Raw genomic sequence first — 18,583 nt, 5'->3', positions numbered from 1 at the left:
GCATATAGATCAATGCAGGCAACATGACAGCATGCAGGCAACATGACAGTAGATAAACATATTTACATTGAAGCTTGCAATGTCAACTGACTGATGTTGTAGTAGGCTTGTTTATAAGTACTGGCATATCCACAACGATCAAATTAACTGTGAATTATGTGGTCAGTTAAATGGTCACTGTGATTGTCTGTCTACTTACTGAGGAATTTAGAGAGAAACGTTTTAATATAAACTTGTGATATGACAAAAAAATCTTATTAATGGAAATATACCAGGAACTCAAGTAAATATTCTAAATTGATTGGCAACAGGTGAAGCACACACTGCAGGTGTACACCTAGATGTACTACCACACTGCAGGTGTACACCTAGATGTACTACCACACTGCAGGTGTACACCTAGATGTACTACCACACTGCAGGTGTACACCTAGATGTACTACCACACTGCAGGTGTACACCTAGATGTACTACCACACACTGCAGGTGTACACCTAGATGTACTACCACACACTGCAGGTGTACACCTAGATGTACTACCACACACTGCAGGTGTACACCTAGATGTACTACCACACTGCAGGTGTACACCTAGATGTACTACCACACACTGCAGGTGTACACCTAGATGTACTACCACACTGCAGGTGTACACCTAGATGTACTACCACACACTGCAGGTGTACACCTAGATGTACTACCACACACTGCAGGTGTACACCTAGATGTACTACCACACACTGCAGGTGTACACCTAGATGTACTACCACACACTGCAGGTGTACACCTAGATGTACTACCACACACTGCAGGTGTACACCTAGATGTACTACCACACACTGCAGGTGTACACCTAGATGTACTACCACACACTGCAGGTGTACACCTAGATGTACTACCACACACTGCAGGTGTACACCTAGATGTACTACCACACACTGCAGGTGTACACCTAGATGTACTACCACACACTGCAGGTGTACACCTAGATGTACTACCACACACTGCAGGTGTACACCTAGATGTACTACCACACACTGCAGGTGTACACCTAGATGTACTACCACACACTGCAGGTGTACACCTAGATGTACTACCACACACTGCAGGTGTACACCTAGATGTACTACCACACACTGCAGGTGTACACCTAGATGTACTACCACACACTGCAGGTGTACACCTAGATGTACTACCACACACTGCAGGTGTACACCTAGATGTACTACCACACACTGCAGGTGTACACCTAGATGTACTACCACACACTGCAGGTGTACACCTAGATGTACTACCACACACTGCAGGTGTACACCTAGATGTACTACCACACACTGCAGGTGTACACCTAGATGTACTACCCCACACTGCAGGTGCACACCTAGATGTACTACCACACACTGCAGGTGTACACCCAGATGTACTACCACACACTGCAGGTGTACACCCAGATGTACTACCACACACTGCAGGTGCACACCTAGATGTACTACCACACACTGCAGGTGTACACCTAGATGTACTACCACACACTGCAGGTGTACACCCAGATGTACTACCACACACTGCAGGTGTACACCCAGATGTACTACCACACACTGCAGGTGTACACCCAGATGTACTACCACACACTGCAGGTGTACACCCAGATGTACTACCACACACTGCAGGTGCACACCCAGATGTACTACCACACACTGCAGGTGTACACCCAGATGTACTGCCACACACTGCAGGTGTACACCCAGATGTACTGCCACACACTGCAGGTGTACACCTAGATGTACTACCACACACTGCAGGTGTACACCTAGATGTACTACCACACACTGCAGGTGTACACCCAGATGTACTACCACACACTGCAGGTGTACACCAAGATGTACTACCACACACTGCAGGTGCACACCCAGATGTACTACCACACACTGCAGGTGCACACCTAGATGTACTACCACACACTGCAGGTGCACACCCAGATGTACTACCACACACTGCAGGTGTACACCCAGATGTACTACCACACTGCAGGTGTACACCCAGATGTACTACCACACTGCAGGTGTACACCCAGATGTACTACCACACACTGCAGGTGTACACCCAGATGTACTACCACACACTGCAGGTGTACACCCACATGTACTACCACACACTGCAGGTGTACACCCACATGTACTACCACACACTGCAGGTGTACACCCACATGTACTACCACACACTGCAGGTGTACACCCAAATGTACTTCCACACACTGCAGGTGTACACACACATGTACTGCCACACACTGCAGGTGTACACCCACATGTACTGCCACACACTGCAGGCGTACACCCACATGTACTACCACACACTGCAGGCGTACACCCACATGTACTACCACACACTGCAGGCGTACACCCACATGTACTACCACACACTGCAGGCGTACACCCACATGTACTACCACACACTGCAGGTGTACACCCACATGTACTACCACACACTGCAGGTGTACACCCACATGTACTACCACACACTGCAATGGTGTACACCCACATGTACTACCACACACTGCAGGTGTACACCCACATGTACTACCACACACTGCATGTGTACACCCACATGTACTTCTTACCCTTTTGGAGGCTACTTCCTAGTTCGAACTGTGTAACGATATATTCTTGCGCTGCTTTCTACAGGATGTATATGTGTGCACGATGAAGAAGCCGCTTCTCTGTCTTTCTCTTTCTTTCTCTTTCTTTGTCTCTCTTTCTGTCGCTTTTTCTCTCTCTGCACTTACCTCGTACCAGCCTCTTTTTCTGTACATCTGTTAATCTTCGTTATCGTCGAGCATGTTCGTATACTGTATGTGTATGTACTCACCTAATTGTACTTGTAGTGGTCAGGTCATAGCTCCTGGCCCCGCCTCTTCACTGAACGCTATGTATGTATAACCTGTTTGTGGCTGCAGGAGTCGAGTCATGGCTCTCACACCTCTGAATTTTATATAAATGTTCCATGTTACTAAATCACTGCTTTATAAATCGTGTACGGAAGATTGGTAAACAATCTGAGTAAGATCTCGTAGTTTACTCGCCTTCAAGTAGTTTTGCGTTTTGAATCTTTATTGTTTTGGTCTCTACTGTTTTAGTTTATCTTCTTTTTGTAATTCAGAGACTCCAGTTTTATATATCTGTAAATCTTGGGCAGTTGTAAAACTCGCAAGTCATACAGCATCCGTGAATGAGAGGCAATCAGATGTGATAGAAAGAAGGAAAGGATAGCTCCAGTTCCTTGGATCAGGTGCCCTACAAGATGTGGGCTGATGTTTAGTACGATCTTGGTCATTGCAAGTGAGCAGTACCGGCTGTCGCTTACCTTTGCCTTTTGTCTTTTACCTAGTGTGTTTTAAGTTTACCTGGAGGGTGTTCCTAGGGTCAACGCCCCCGCGGCCCAGTTCTTGACCAGGGCTCCCGGTGAATCAGAGCCTGATCATCCAGGCGGTTACTGCTAGCCACACGTAGTCCAACATACGAACCACAGCCCGGCTGACCTGGCACCGACTTTAAGTATCTGTCCAGCTCCCTCTTGAAGGTAGCCAGGGGTTTGTTGGTAATTTCCCTCATGGCTGGTGGTAGGCTGTTGAACAGTCTTGGGCCCCGGACATTTATTGTGCTTTCTCTGTGTACTAATGGCGCCCCTACTTTTCACTAGGGGTATGTTGCACCATCTGCTCACCGTTTGCTTTCGTAGGGAGTGATTGCTGTGTACGGATTAGGGACCAGTCCCTCCAGGATTTTCCAGGTGTAGATTATGATTTCTCTCTCTCGCCTGAGCTCCAGTGAGTACAAGTCAAGTGTTTCCAAGAAATCCCAGAAGTTAAGGTGATTGCGGAACTTGTATATGCAGCAAAGGTTCTCTGTACATTGTCTAGATCTGCCATTTCACCTGCCTTGAATGGAGCTGTTAGTGTGCAGCAGTATTCCAGCCTAGAAAAAACAAGTGATTTAAAAATGATCATCAATGGCTTGGCATCCCTTGTTTTGAAGGTTCTCATTATCCATCCTATCATTTTTCTCGTAGATGTGATAGTGACACTGTTGTGATCCTTGAAGGTGAGATCCTCTGATAATAAACTCTCAAGTCCTTCACATTACTTTTCCGTTCCATTGTGTGGTTAGTTTGTAGTAAGCTCAGTTAGGTTATTTCCTATAGTTTTCCATAAGGGAGTAGTTGAAATTGTGTCCACATTGAACGTCATATTGTTTTCCGTTGCCTGTTAGAAAATTTGGTTTATATCCGCTTGGAGATTTACCGTCCCTTTAATGGATGATATTTTCTTGCAGATTCTAGTATCGTCTGCAAAGGATGGCAGTGTGCCTTTGGTTTACACCTCTGTATTTGATATGATAAGTCACTGCTAGTGAGCAGTTCCGGCAGTCCGTCAGCTCTGCTACTAGCAGCTTGACATTTCTTGTGTCAAGTCGCTGCTAGTGACCAAGCCCAGATAGTTGTTCTGTGTTTCGACTGTCGGGTTTTATCTGCATTTAGTTACTGTACACTTGTCTACATGTAAACTTAACTTGAAGGTCACCGACCACTGCGCTACACCACCTTCCTCTCTTCCAGTACTCCTACACTCTGCCAATATTTTTTTTTCTCCACCACTTTCGTTTCATTTGTAAACTTTGCTGTTTTAATTAGACGATGGTCCCGTCTGGAGATCACTTACACTAACTTTGTTAACAGCAACAGATTTATTGCACAACCTTCGATCATACATCCTTCAGCATCCCTCACCGCCTTTACTAACTCCCCCTCCGTTATACTCTCTACCCTCGCTAGTATCAGATCAGCCATATTACACAGCATACCCCTACCCTGTGTGACCCATGTGGGTTTAGCGTTTAGTTTTGATTATAATGTAAATTGTGAAAATAGTGACCCGTCGATCCCTCCTTGAGGAACTCCACTCTACGTCCAGCCTCATATAAGTATACGCAGTTCTTGATAAACAAACTACGGAACGGGTAGGGTTTGAAGCCATGGAAAGTGAGTCCTGAAAGTCCAAGTCATGGATTCAAACCCTACCCGTTCCGTGGTTTGTTTGCAATTATGTATTACGGTTTCGTGAGAAACGCAGTTCGTGATAACTAAGACACATGTGCTAGTTAAATATGATTATTCCGAAACGTTTCTCCTACACAGTAGGCTTCTTCAGTCGAGTACAGAGAAGGCAGCAGATGTAATGATGTACTCCTGCTGCTGCCTCCTCTGTACTCTACTGAAGAAGCCTACTGTTTAGGCGAAACGTTTCGGTATGATACCTAACTGATGCACATATGTCTTACTTATCAACTCTCGATATTAAACCATACCACGGGCGGGATTAGAACCCGCGATCAGAGAGTCTCAAAACTCCAGACCGACGCGTTAGCCACTGGGCCAGCTTGCTGGCTAGTTGGCCCAGTGGTCAACTAGCCAGCAGGGTTCTAACCCCACCCGCGGCATGGTTTGTTTGCAGTCGTGTAATTACGATTTCGTGAGTCATGTTCTCGATATTGTATACCATAATCATATTCACATATAGTTATTATTGGTCCCAATAGTGATGCTGCTAAAGGATTCATTATCCTTGTATTATACCTGAGTATCTTCCACTCTCAAGGCGATGTATGACTCTTAAGGGTTTATTTTCTCCATAAATATAATAATAATAGTTGTACATAAATTATATACAATACCGACCATTATTGTGTCAGTCGTGGGTCCGGGACTGAAATTTCTCTCCTCTATAAATTCTTTGTTAGAATTCAAACCCCAGCAACTTCAAGGCCAGACCGAAAGTCCAAATCAAAGCCGCTAGACCAACGATCTTCATTCGCAGTTCTCTTGGTACGCAATGATCTCTCAAGGAGATACCAGCGTAACCAGTTATAGCGCGAGACAGTTACTGCCATCATGAGATATTCCACTCCTTCGGTCTGCGTCCCACCAATTGTTTCTCAGGACAGTTAAATCGCACAGTCAGTATTACCAAAATTATGATGGAGATTTTAATGTTCGTAAGGCCATTGTTTCAAGCTCGTGTGATTTTTCTTTTGTTGGGCAATTGTAGTTACGAGGGTATTGACACTGCGTTGCACTGTATGTTGTCTGTTGTTCAGTGTCTACCCAGTGTGTTTCACTAGATGTTCAGGGTCTACCCAGTGTGTGTGTTACACTAGTTGTTCATTGTTCAGTGTCTATCACAAGGCATATGTTTCACCAGTTGTTCGCTGTTCAGTATTAACCAAGACAGGTGTTTCACGGGGATATATTTAATATATTATTCACTCCAGTGCTGCATGTTGCAAGATACTTTTCATTAACTGCAATATCTATTAAAAAGTCATGTTTCACATGACTGATGTCCACACAAGGTATATGTGATGCACAGGATGCATATATGTTGCACAGGAAGGTGTTCAGTGTTCACTTTATCTATTATATTGTATAAAGGGAGTAATTTCTTCTGTTAAAATCTGCCAGTGATTAACAGTAGGATTTTGACAGATTATTATTGTTTGCGTTGCGTAAATCCTCATTAATGGCTGCTGACAGTTCAGTAACGCAGATGTAAAGTCAAGATGTTTTTTATGTAACTTATGATTGGCTGACAGATGTTGATATGTCGTTTATAATTGGGTGACAGATGTTGATATGTCGTTTATAATTGGCTAACAGACGTTGATATGTCGTTTATAATTAGATAAAAGACGTTGATATGTCGTTTATAATTGGCTAACAGACGTTGATATGTCGTTTATAATTAGATAAAAGACGTTGATATGTCGTTTATAATTGAGAGACGTTGATATGTCATTTATAATTGGCTGACAGATGTTATGTCGTTTATAATTGGGTGAAAGACGTTGATATGTCGATTACAATTGGCTAACCGAAGTTGATATGTTGTTTATAATTGGCTGACAGACGTTGATATATTGCTTATAACATTAGCCAGCAAAACTTTCATTTTTTTTCAGTTCGAAACCCAAACTGATTGTTTTAAGCTGAACTTTGATAAGCTAATTAGGAAAGAAAGCTTTAGTCTCTATCACGTAATTTTCTCAAATCTAGTAAATCAGTACTTTGACTATGTAACGTTAAAGAACCACATGTGTTACCTAGCAGTCATAGGTGTTATTTTAAGCATGGATATAAAGTCTGGTGTGTGCAGTAACAAAGCTTTAAATTAAAATAAATTCATTGTATATGTGTGTGTGTGTGTGTGTGTGTGTGCATGCATAAAAAAGTTCTATAAATCTATAGAATATGATGAGCGAGACACTTGGGTATCGACTCCAGGCTGAGGGACTGATTACCTCAAACTCCTGATCTTCAACTATTCTCCTCTGTATTGGACTGAGGAAGCCACTGGTTGGCGAAACGTTTCCACAGCATAACCAAATGTTGCACTAGTGTTTCATTCATCATCTTGTTGGTTTTCTGAACCATTTATCTAAGACACATACAATCATGTTTACATCAGTTTTCTGACTTTCTCAGTTGTTAAATTAGACACATGTGCAACTCTTGGGTATTTTTATTGAGGAAACGTTTCGCCACACAGTGGCTTCATCAGTCCATACATAGGAGAAACTTGAAGAACAGGAGGAGAATGAGGTAATCAGTCCCTCAACCTTGAGTCGATGTGTTCAGTCCATCAATCTTGGTTCTCTGAACCATTCATCTGCTTTCTCAGTTGTGTTCAGTAAGGCTCTCCCGCACCAGTGTCCAGCAGTAGTTCGCTATCAAACTGATCGTCAGTTTTCCTGATGGTTATCTCTTGATGAAATTGTCCACAGTGTGAGTTCTATTTGACAGAAACTGTGTACTGCAGCAAAACTTAGTTCAGAGTTTAGTTCAGCATCTAAACATTAGTCAGAAACTCTTGTTTCTTAACGTGATGTGAAATCATTGTTAGAGAGTGAAATTAGTTGTGTGAGCGACGATCACCAGTTTATTTTACTGGTTTCCATCAAGCTTATATGTGTCTTAAGTCAGGTGTGTAAATTCTTATTCTTTCCTGCTGAAGTGTCAAAACTTGAAGTACTTCCCAGTCAGGTGTGAATTTTTTTTTTCCTAGATGCTTCATATTTGTTTACATATTTCTCTCATTTTCTATGATATCGAGGGATTTAAATCTTGCTTCTGTCGACTGATTTAAATCTTGCTTCTGTCGACTGATTTAAATCTTGCTTCTGTCGACTGATTTAAATCTTGCTTCTATCGACTGATTTAAATCTTGCTTCTGTCGACTGATTTAAATCTTGCTTCTGTCGACTGATTTAAATCTTGCTTCTGTCGACTGATTTAAATCTTGCTTCTATCGACTGATTTAAATCTTGCTTCTGTCGACTGATTTAAATCTTGCTTCTGTCGACTGATTTAAATCTTGCTTCTGTCGACTGATTTAAATCTTGCTTCTGTCGACTGATTTAAATCTTGCTTCTGTCGACTGATTTAAATCTTGCTTCTGTCGACTGATTTAAATCTTGCTTCTATCGACTGATTTAAATCTTGCTTCTGTCGACTGATTTAAATCTTGCTTCTATCGACTGATTTAAATCTTGCTTCTGTCGACTGATTTAAATCTTGCTTCTGTCGACTGATTTAAATCTTGCTTCTGTCGACTGATTTAAATCTTGCTTCTGTCGACTGATTTAAATCTTGCTTCTATCGACTGATTTAAATCTTGCTTCTATCGACTGATTTAAATCTTGCTTCTGTCGACTGATTTAAATCTTGCTTCTATCGACTGATTTAAATCTTGCTTCTGTCGACTGATTTAAATCTTGCTTCTATCGACTGATTTAAATCTTGCTTCTATCGACTGATTTAAATCTTGCTTCTGTCGACTGATTTAAATCTTGCTTCTGTCGACTGATTTAAATCTTGCTTCTATAAAACTGTTTATCAGCGATTCTCTTATTTTCGACTTTTTTTTTTGTGCTTCACTGCAAGTATTATCCTTATCACCATATTATTGTTCTTAGTGCTTACACACACACACACACACACACACACACACACACACACATGCACACATGCACACATGCACACATGCTATCATCAGTAGGGCAGCGTTACCAGAGGGAAAGAAAAACGTACATCATAGTAAGTATTATTGAGGAATTAATAGACTTCTACGGAGCGGCAAAGCTAGTTGAGACACTGTTGACGAACGTCTTGTGTAACACCAGGAGAGATATCCAACGTGGATGAGCTGAAGAACTAACCCATAAGAACAGAATCTATAATCTATTGAAGTGAAGAGATGTGAGGGGAATGAGGTCGAATACGACTAATCTCTTGGAGTAAGTGGCCACTGCTTATCATTGTGTGGAACTGTCGTTACGGAGTGCAGGTGAAGAATACTGTGAATATAATAGATGGAAAGGGAGCAAGAAGCTAGTAACATTCACTACACAACACTGTAGTAACATTCACTATTCAACACTGTAGTAGTATTCACTATAGAACACTGTATTAACATTCACTACACAACACTGCATTAACATTCACTACACAACACTGCATTAACATTCACTATACAACACTACATTAACATTCACTATACAACACTACATTAACATTCACTACAGGTAAATATAGTAGAATCAGAAAGCTCCTGATTAAAAGAAAATGTGATTCTAAAGACAGTCATATATATCATCAGGAGAGTTAGAAATATAAAGGCAACAGAATGGTCAGGAACGAAGACCTTGAAATCAGGAGACACAGAAGATCGCTGTGGCAAAGAATACTATGTCTAGAGTATACTGTATCACAGGATACAGTAGAATACACTGAATTAATAGCAAGTGATACATACCAGCATCATAGTGTTTATCCTTCTGAGGTATGATAATATTCTTGACGAAAGTGAATGTCAAGAATATTATATCTCAGAATATTATACTTATTATACCTCAAGATTATTATACATATGTGAAGGCTTATCATGCACTGGTATTTCAAGAGCGGGTCATTCGAGAGGGGGTTCGCCCAAGAGAGATGGGCAGAGACAAGGGTTGAGGACAACCATGACTGCTAGTTCGCTGGTTGTCAGGCAATAGGTAGAATAGTTGGCTTTTTTAATTTGACAAACCCGAAGATGGAGTTAATATTAGTGGCATTGCAACTGTCCGTCTGTGCAATATCTCAAATCGAATCAGTCAGTCCAACACACACACACACACACACACACACACACACACACACACACACACACACACACACACTCACACTCAGTATCTCTTGTTCCTCTCCCATCCCTCCCCCTTTTCTCCTCCTCCTCTTTCTCTTCCTCTACTCCTTGTCATTTTCCTTCCTCTCTCCTTCACTCCCCACCTTTATCCTTCTTCCCCTCCCTCCTCACTTCAGTGATTCATTCCCCCCTCTTAGGAGCAACCCTTGACCAAGGCCTTCAGAAAAAAAACACACACACACACGCCTCGCGCGCATACGGGAAAAAAAAAGCTCGTACAAAAGGTAAAGTGAGCAGGTTGGCGGTGCGTGTACACAAAACGACAACATCACCAGCCATTATGACGCTAACTCTAGCCTTCACCGGACCCCGCCCTCCACTGGCCTGCCCAGATCTGCTCCACCCTACCCAGCACTGCCCCGCCCTACCCAGCACTGCCCCGCCCTACCCAGCACTGCCCCGCCTTGTCTTACCCCAGCCCTAGTCCGCACTGTCCTGCCTTGTTCCGCCCAGTAACTGTCAGTAAGTTTATTCAGGTAGGGGTACACATATATAGTTACATAAATTATCACACATAGCAGCATATGTGTAGATTACCTAGGATAACCCCAAAAAAGTCAGACAGTGATGTATTTCCATTGCCCCAGAGTGCCGGCCACTTCCTAACAACGGTAACCCAAGACGTTGCACTCTGTCAAACTAAAAACAAAGCCTCTCTGGCTAACTCCTGTATGGTACAGAGTTCCAACCGTTTGGCGCAGTTAGGCCCATCAGGGTATAGTTACGACCATCGGGGTAGACTCACGGCCGCTAGGTGCAGAGTTAAGCCCATAGGGGATATGATTATTGTCGTATGGTACAAGGTTACGTTGTCATGGCTAGTTTTATGATATTAAAGTTGAGAGTTGTACAGACTAGCTTTATTGGCGACCCTGAGAGGTTTAACTGATGACCCTGAAAGTTCTCACTGACTGACTTTACTGACGACCCTGAAAGTTCTCACTGACTGACTTTACTGACGACCCTGAAAGTTCTCACTGACTGACTTTACTGACGACCCTGAAAGTTCTCACTGACTGACTTTACTGACGACCCTGAAAGTTCACTGACTGACTTTACTGACGACCCTGAGAGTTCTCACTGACTGACTTTACTGACGACCCTGAGAGTTCTCACTGACTGACTTTACTGACGACCTTGAGAGTTATCACTGACTGACTTTACTGACGACCCTGAGAGTTATCACTGACTGACTTTACTGACGACCCTGAGAGTTCTCACTGACTACTGACGACCCTGAGAGTTCTCACTGACTGACTTTACTGACGACCCTGAGAGTTCTCACTGACTTTACTGACGACCCTGAGAGTTCTCACTGACTGACTTTACTGACGACCCTGAGAGTTATCACTGACTAACTTTACTGACGACCCTGAGAGTTCTCACTGACTTTACTGACGACCCTGAGAGTTATCACTGACTAACTTTACTGACGACCCTGAGAGTTCTCACTGACTGACTTTACTGACGACCCTGAGAGTTATCACTGACTGACTTTACTGACGACCCTGAGAGTTATCACTGACTGACTTTACTGACGACCTGAGAGTTCTCACTGACTGACTTTACTGACGACCCTGAGAGTTATCACTGACTGACTTTACTGACGACCCTGAGAGTTCTCACTGACTAACTTTACTGACGACCCTGAAAGTTCTCACTGACTAACTTTACTGACGACCCTGAGAGTTCTCACTGACTGACTTTACTGACGACCCTGAGAGTTATCACTGACTGACTTTACTGACGACCCTGAGAGTTCTCACTGACTAACTTTACTGACGACCCTGAGAGTTCTCACTAACTTTACTGACGACCCTGAGAGTTATCACTGACTGACTTTACTGACGACCCTGAGAGTTCTCACTGACTGACTTTAGAGACGACCCTGAGAGTTCTCACTGACTGTACTGACGACCCTGAGAGTTCTCACTGACTAACTTTACTGACGACCCTGAGAGTTATCACTGACTGACTTTACTGACGACCCTGAGAGTTCTCACTGACTGACTTTACTGACGACCCTGAGAGTTATCACTGACTGACTTTACTGACGACCCTGAGAGTTTTCACTGACTGACTTTACTGACGACCCTGAGAGTTCTCACTGACTGACTTTACTGACGACCCTGAGAGTTCTCACTGACTGACTTTACTGACGACCCTGAGAGTTCTCACTGACTGACTTTACTGACGACCCTGAGAGTTCTCACTGACTGACTTTACTGACGACCCTGAGAGTTCTCACTGACTGACTTTACTGACGACCCTGAGAGTTCTCACTGACTGACTTTACTGACGACCCTGAGAGTTATCACTGACTGACTTTACTGACGACCCTGAGAGTTCTCACTGACTGACTTTACTGACGACCCTGAGAGTTCTCACTGACTGACTTTACTGACGACCCTGAGAGTTCTCACTGACTGACTTTACTGACGACCCTGAGAGTTCTCACTGACTGACTTTACTGACGACCCTGAGAGTTATCACTGACTGACTTTACTGACGACCCTGAGAGTTATCACTGACTGACTTTACTGACGACCCTGAGAGTTATCACTGACTGACTTTACTGACGACCCTGAGAGTTATCACTGACTGACTTTACTGACGACCCTGAGAGTTATCACTGACTAACTTTACTGACGACCCTGAGAGTTCTCACTGACTGACTTTACTGACGACCCTGAGAGTTCTCACTGACTGACTTTACTGACGACCCTGAGAGTTCTCACTGACTGACTTTACTGACGACCCTGAGAGTTCTCACTGACTGACTTTACTGACGACCCTGAGAGTTCTCACTGACTGACTTTACTGACGACCCTGAGAGTTCTCACTGACTGACTTTACTGACGACCCTGAGAGTTCTCACTGACTGACTTTACTGACGACCCTGAGAGTTCTCACTGACTGACTTTACTGACGACCCTGAGAGTTCTCACTGACTGACTTTACTGACGACCCTGAGAGTTCTCACTGACTGACTTTACTGACGACCCTGAGAGTTCTCACTGACTGACTTTACTGACGACCCTGAGAGTTATCACTGACTGACTTTACTGACGACCCTGAGAGTTATCACTGACTGACTTTACTGACGACCCTGAGAGTTATCACTGACTGACTTTACTGACGACCCTGAGAGTTATCACTGACTGACTTTACTGACGACCCTGAGAGTTATCACTGACTGACTTTACTGACGACCCTGAGAGTTATCACTGACTGACTTTACTGACGACCCTGAGAGTTATCACTGACTGACTTTACTGACGACCCTGAGAGTTATCACTGACTGACTTTACTGACGACCCTGAGAGTTATCACTGACTGACTTTACTGACGACCCTGAGAGTTATCACTGACTGACTTTACTGACGACCCTGAGAGTTATCACTGACTGACTTTACTGACGACCCTGAGAGTTATCACTGACTGACTTTACTGACGACCCTGAGAGTTCTCACTGACTGACTTTACTGACGACCCTGAGAGTTCTCACTGACTGACTTTACTGACGACCCTGAGAGTTATCACTGACTGACTTTACTGACGACCCTGAGAGTTCTCACTGACTGACTTTACTGACGACCCTGAGAGTTATCACTGACTGACTTTACTGACGACCCTGAGAGTTATCACTGACTGACTTTACTGACGACCCTGAGAGTTATCACTGACTGACTTTACTGACGACCCTGAGAGTTATCACTGACTGACTTTACTGACGACCCTGAGAGTTCTCACTGACTGACTTTACTGACGACCCTGAGAGTTCTCACTGACTGACTTTACTGACGACCCTGAGAGTTCTCACTGACTGACTTTACTGACGACCCTGAGAGTTATCACTGACTGACTTTACTGACGACCCTGAGAGTTCTCACTGACTGACTTTACTGACGACCCTGAGAGTTATCACTGACTGACTTTACTGACGACCCTGAGAGTTCTCACTGACTGACTTTACTGACGACCCTGAGAGTTATCACTGACTGACTTTACTGACGACCCTGAGAGTTATCACTGACTGTACTGACGACCCTGAGAGTTATCACTGACTGACTTTACTGACGACCCTGAGAGTTATCACTGACTGACTTTACTGACGACCCTGAGAGTTATCACTGACTGACTTTACTGACGACCCTGAGAGTTATCACTGACTGACTTTACTGACGACCCTGAGAGTTATCACTGACTGACTTTACTGACGACCCTGAGAGTTCTCACTGACTGACTTTACTGACGACCCTGAGAGTTCTCACTGACTGACTTTACTGACGACCCTGAGAGTTCTCACTGACTGACTTTACTGACGACCCTGAGAGTTCTCACTGACTGACTTTACTGACGACCCTGAGAGTTATCACTGACTGACTTTACTGACGACCCTGAGAGTTCTCACTGACTGACTTTACTGACGACCCTGAGAGTTATCACTGACTGACTTTACTGACGACCCTGAGAGTTATCACTGACTGACTTTACTGACGACCCTGAGAGTTATCACTGACTGACTTTACTGACGACCCTGAGAGTTATCACTGACTGACTTTACTGACGACCCTGAGAGTTATCACTGACTGACTTTACTGACGACCCTGAGAGTTATCACTGACTGACTTTACTGACGACCCTGAGAGTTATCACTGACTGACTTTACTGACGACCCTGAGAGTTCTCACTGACTGACTTTACTGACGACCCTGAGAGTTATCACTGACTGACTTTACTGACGACCCTGAGAGTTATCACTGACTGACTTTACTGACGACCCTGAGAGTTCTCACTGACTGACTTTACTGACGACCCTGAGAGTTCTCACTGACTGACTTTACTGACGACCCTGAGAGTTCTCACTGACTGACTTTACTGACGACCCTGAGAGTTCTCACTGACTGACTTTACTGACGACCCTGAGAGTTATCACTGACTGACTTTACTGACGACCCTGAGAGTTCTCACTGACTGACTTTACTGACGACCCTGAGAGTTATCACTGACTGACTTTACTGACGACCCTGAGAGTTATCACTGACTGACTTTACTGACGACCCTGAGAGTTATCACTGACTGACTTTACTGACGACCCTGAGAGTTATCACTGACTGACTTTACTGACGACCCTGAGAGTTATCACTGACTGACTTTACTGACGACCCTGAGAGTTATCACTGACTGACTTTACTGACGACCCTGAGAGTTATCACTGACTGACTTTACTGACGACCCTGAGAGTTATCACTGACTGACTTTACTGACGACCCTGAGAGTTCTCACTGACTGACTTTACTGACGACCCTGAGAGTTCTCACTGACTTTACTGACGACCCTGAGAGCTCTCACTGACTGACTTTACTGACGACCCTGAGAGTTATCACTGACTGACTTTACTGACGACCCTGAGAGTTATCACTGACTTTACTGACGACCCTGAGAGTTATCACTGACTGACTTTACTGACGACCCTGAGAGTTATCACTGACTGACTTTACTGACGACCCTGAGAGTTATCACTGACTGACTTTACTGACGACCCTGAGAGTTATCACTGACTGACTTTACTGACGACCCTGAGAGTTATCACTGACTGACTTTACTGACGACCCTGAGAGTTATCACTGACTGACTTTACTGACGACCCTGAGAGTTATCACTGACTGACTTTACTGACGACCCTGAGAGTTATCACTGACTGACTTTACTGACGACCCTGAGAGTTATCACTGACTGACTTTACTGACGACCCTGAGAGTTATCACTGACTGACTTTACTGACGACCCTGAGAGTTATCACTGACTGACTTTACTGACGACCCTGAGAGTTATCACTGACTGACTTTACTGACGACCCTGAGAGTTATCACTGACTGACTTTACTGACGACCCTGAGAGTTATCACTGACTGACTTTACTGACGACCCTGAGAGTTATCACTGACTGACTTTACTGACGACCCTGAGAGTTATCACTGACTGACTTTACTGACGACCCTGAGAGTTATCACTGACTGACTTTACTGACGACCCTGAGAGTTATCACTGACTGACTTTACTGACGACCCTGAGAGTTATCACTGACTGACTTTACTGACGACCCTGAGAGTTATCACTGACTGACTTTACTGACGACCCTGAGAGTTATCACTGACTGACTTTACTGACGACCCTGAGAGTTATCACTGACTGACTTTACTGACGACCCTGAGAGTTATCACTGACTGACTTTACTGACGACCCTGAGAGTTATCACTGACTGACTTTACTGACGACCCTGAGAGTTATCACTGACTGACTTTACTGACGACCCTGAGAGTTATCACTGACTGACTTTACTGACGACCCTGAGAGTTATCACTGACTGACTTTACTGACGACCCTGAGAGTTATCACTGACTGACTTTACTGACGACCCTGAGAGTTATCACTGACTGACTTTACTGACGACCCTGAGAGTTATCACTGACTGACTTTACTGACGACCCTGAGAGTTATCACTGACTGACTTTACTGACGACCCTGAGAGTTCTCACTGACTGACTTTACTGACGACCCTGAGAGTTATCACTGACTGACTTTACTGACGACCCTGAGAGTTCTCACTGACTGACTTTACTGACGACCCTGAGAGTTATCACTGACTGACTTTACTGACGACCCTGAGAGTTCTCACTGACTGACTTTACTGACGACCCTGAGAGTTATCACTGACTGACTTTACTGACGACCCTGAGAGTTATCACTGACTGACTTTACTGACGACCCTGAGAGTTATCACTGACTGACTTTACTGACGACCCTGAGAGTTATCACTGACTGACTTTACTGACGACCCTGAGAGTTATCACTGACTGACTTTACTGACGACCCTGAGAGATCTCACTGACTGACTTTACTGACGACCCTGAGAGTTATCACTGACTGACTTTACTGACGACCCTGAGAGTTATCACTGACTGACTTTACTGACGACCCTGAGAGTTATCACTGACTGACTTTACTGACGACCCTGAGAGTTATCACTGACTGACTTTACTGACGACCCTGAGAGTTATCACTGACTGACTTTACTGACGACCCTGAGAGTTATCACTGACTGACTTTACTGACGACCCTGAGAGTTATCACTGACTGACTTTACTGACGACCCTGAGAGTTATCACTGACTGACTTTACTGACGACCCTGAGAGTTATCACTGACTGACTTTACTGACGACCCTGAGAGTTATCACTGACTGACTTTACTGACGACCCTGAGAGTTCTCACTGACTGACTTTACTGACGACCCTGAGAGTTATCACTGACTGACTTTACTGACGACCCTGAGAGTTATCACTGACTGACTTTACTGACGACCCTGAGAGTTCTCACTGACTGACTTTACTGACGACCCTGAGAGTTATCACTGACTGACTTTACTGACGACCCTGAGAGTTATCACTGACTGACTTTACTGACGACCCTGAGAGTTCTCACTGACTGACTTTACTGACGACCCTGAGAGTTATCACTGACTGACTTTACTGACGACCCTGAGAGTTATCACTGACTGACTTTACTGACGACCCTGAGAGTTCTCACTGACTGACTTTACTGACGACCCTGAGAGTTATCACTGACTGACTTTACTGACGACCCTGAGAGTTCTCACTGACTGACTTTACTGACGACCCTGAGAGTTATCACTGACTGACTTTACTGACGACCCTGAGAGTTATCACTGACTGACTTTACTGACGACCCTGAGAGTTCTCACTGACTGACTTTACTGACGACCCTTAGAGTTATCACTGACTGACTTTACTGACGACCCTGAGAGTTATCACTGACTGACTTTACTGACGACCCTGAGAGTTCTCACTGACTGACTTTACTGACGACCCTGAGAGTTATCACTGACTGACTTTACTGACGACCCTGAGAGTTATCACTGACTGACTTTACTGACGACCCTGAGAGTTCTCACTGACTGACTTTACTGACGACCCTGAGAGTTCTCACTGACTGACTTTACTGACGACCCTGAGAGTTCTCACTGACTGACTTTACTGACGACCCTGAGAGTTATCACTGACTGACTTTACTGACGACCCTGAGAGTTATCACTGACTGACTTTACTGACGACCCTGAGAGTTATCACTGACTGACTTTACTGACGACCCTGAGAGTTCTCACTGACTGACTTTACTGACGACCCTGAGAGTTCTCACTGACTGACTTTACTGACGACCCTGAGAGTTATCACTGACTGACTTTACTGACGACCCTGAGAGTT

This window comes from Cherax quadricarinatus, chromosome 50 (assembly GCF_038502225.1).
Source record: "Cherax quadricarinatus isolate ZL_2023a chromosome 50, ASM3850222v1, whole genome shotgun sequence".
In the NCBI taxonomy this organism is placed as follows: domain Eukaryota; kingdom Metazoa; phylum Arthropoda; class Malacostraca; order Decapoda; family Parastacidae; genus Cherax; species Cherax quadricarinatus.
Note: the sequence above shows the minus strand (reverse complement) of the source record.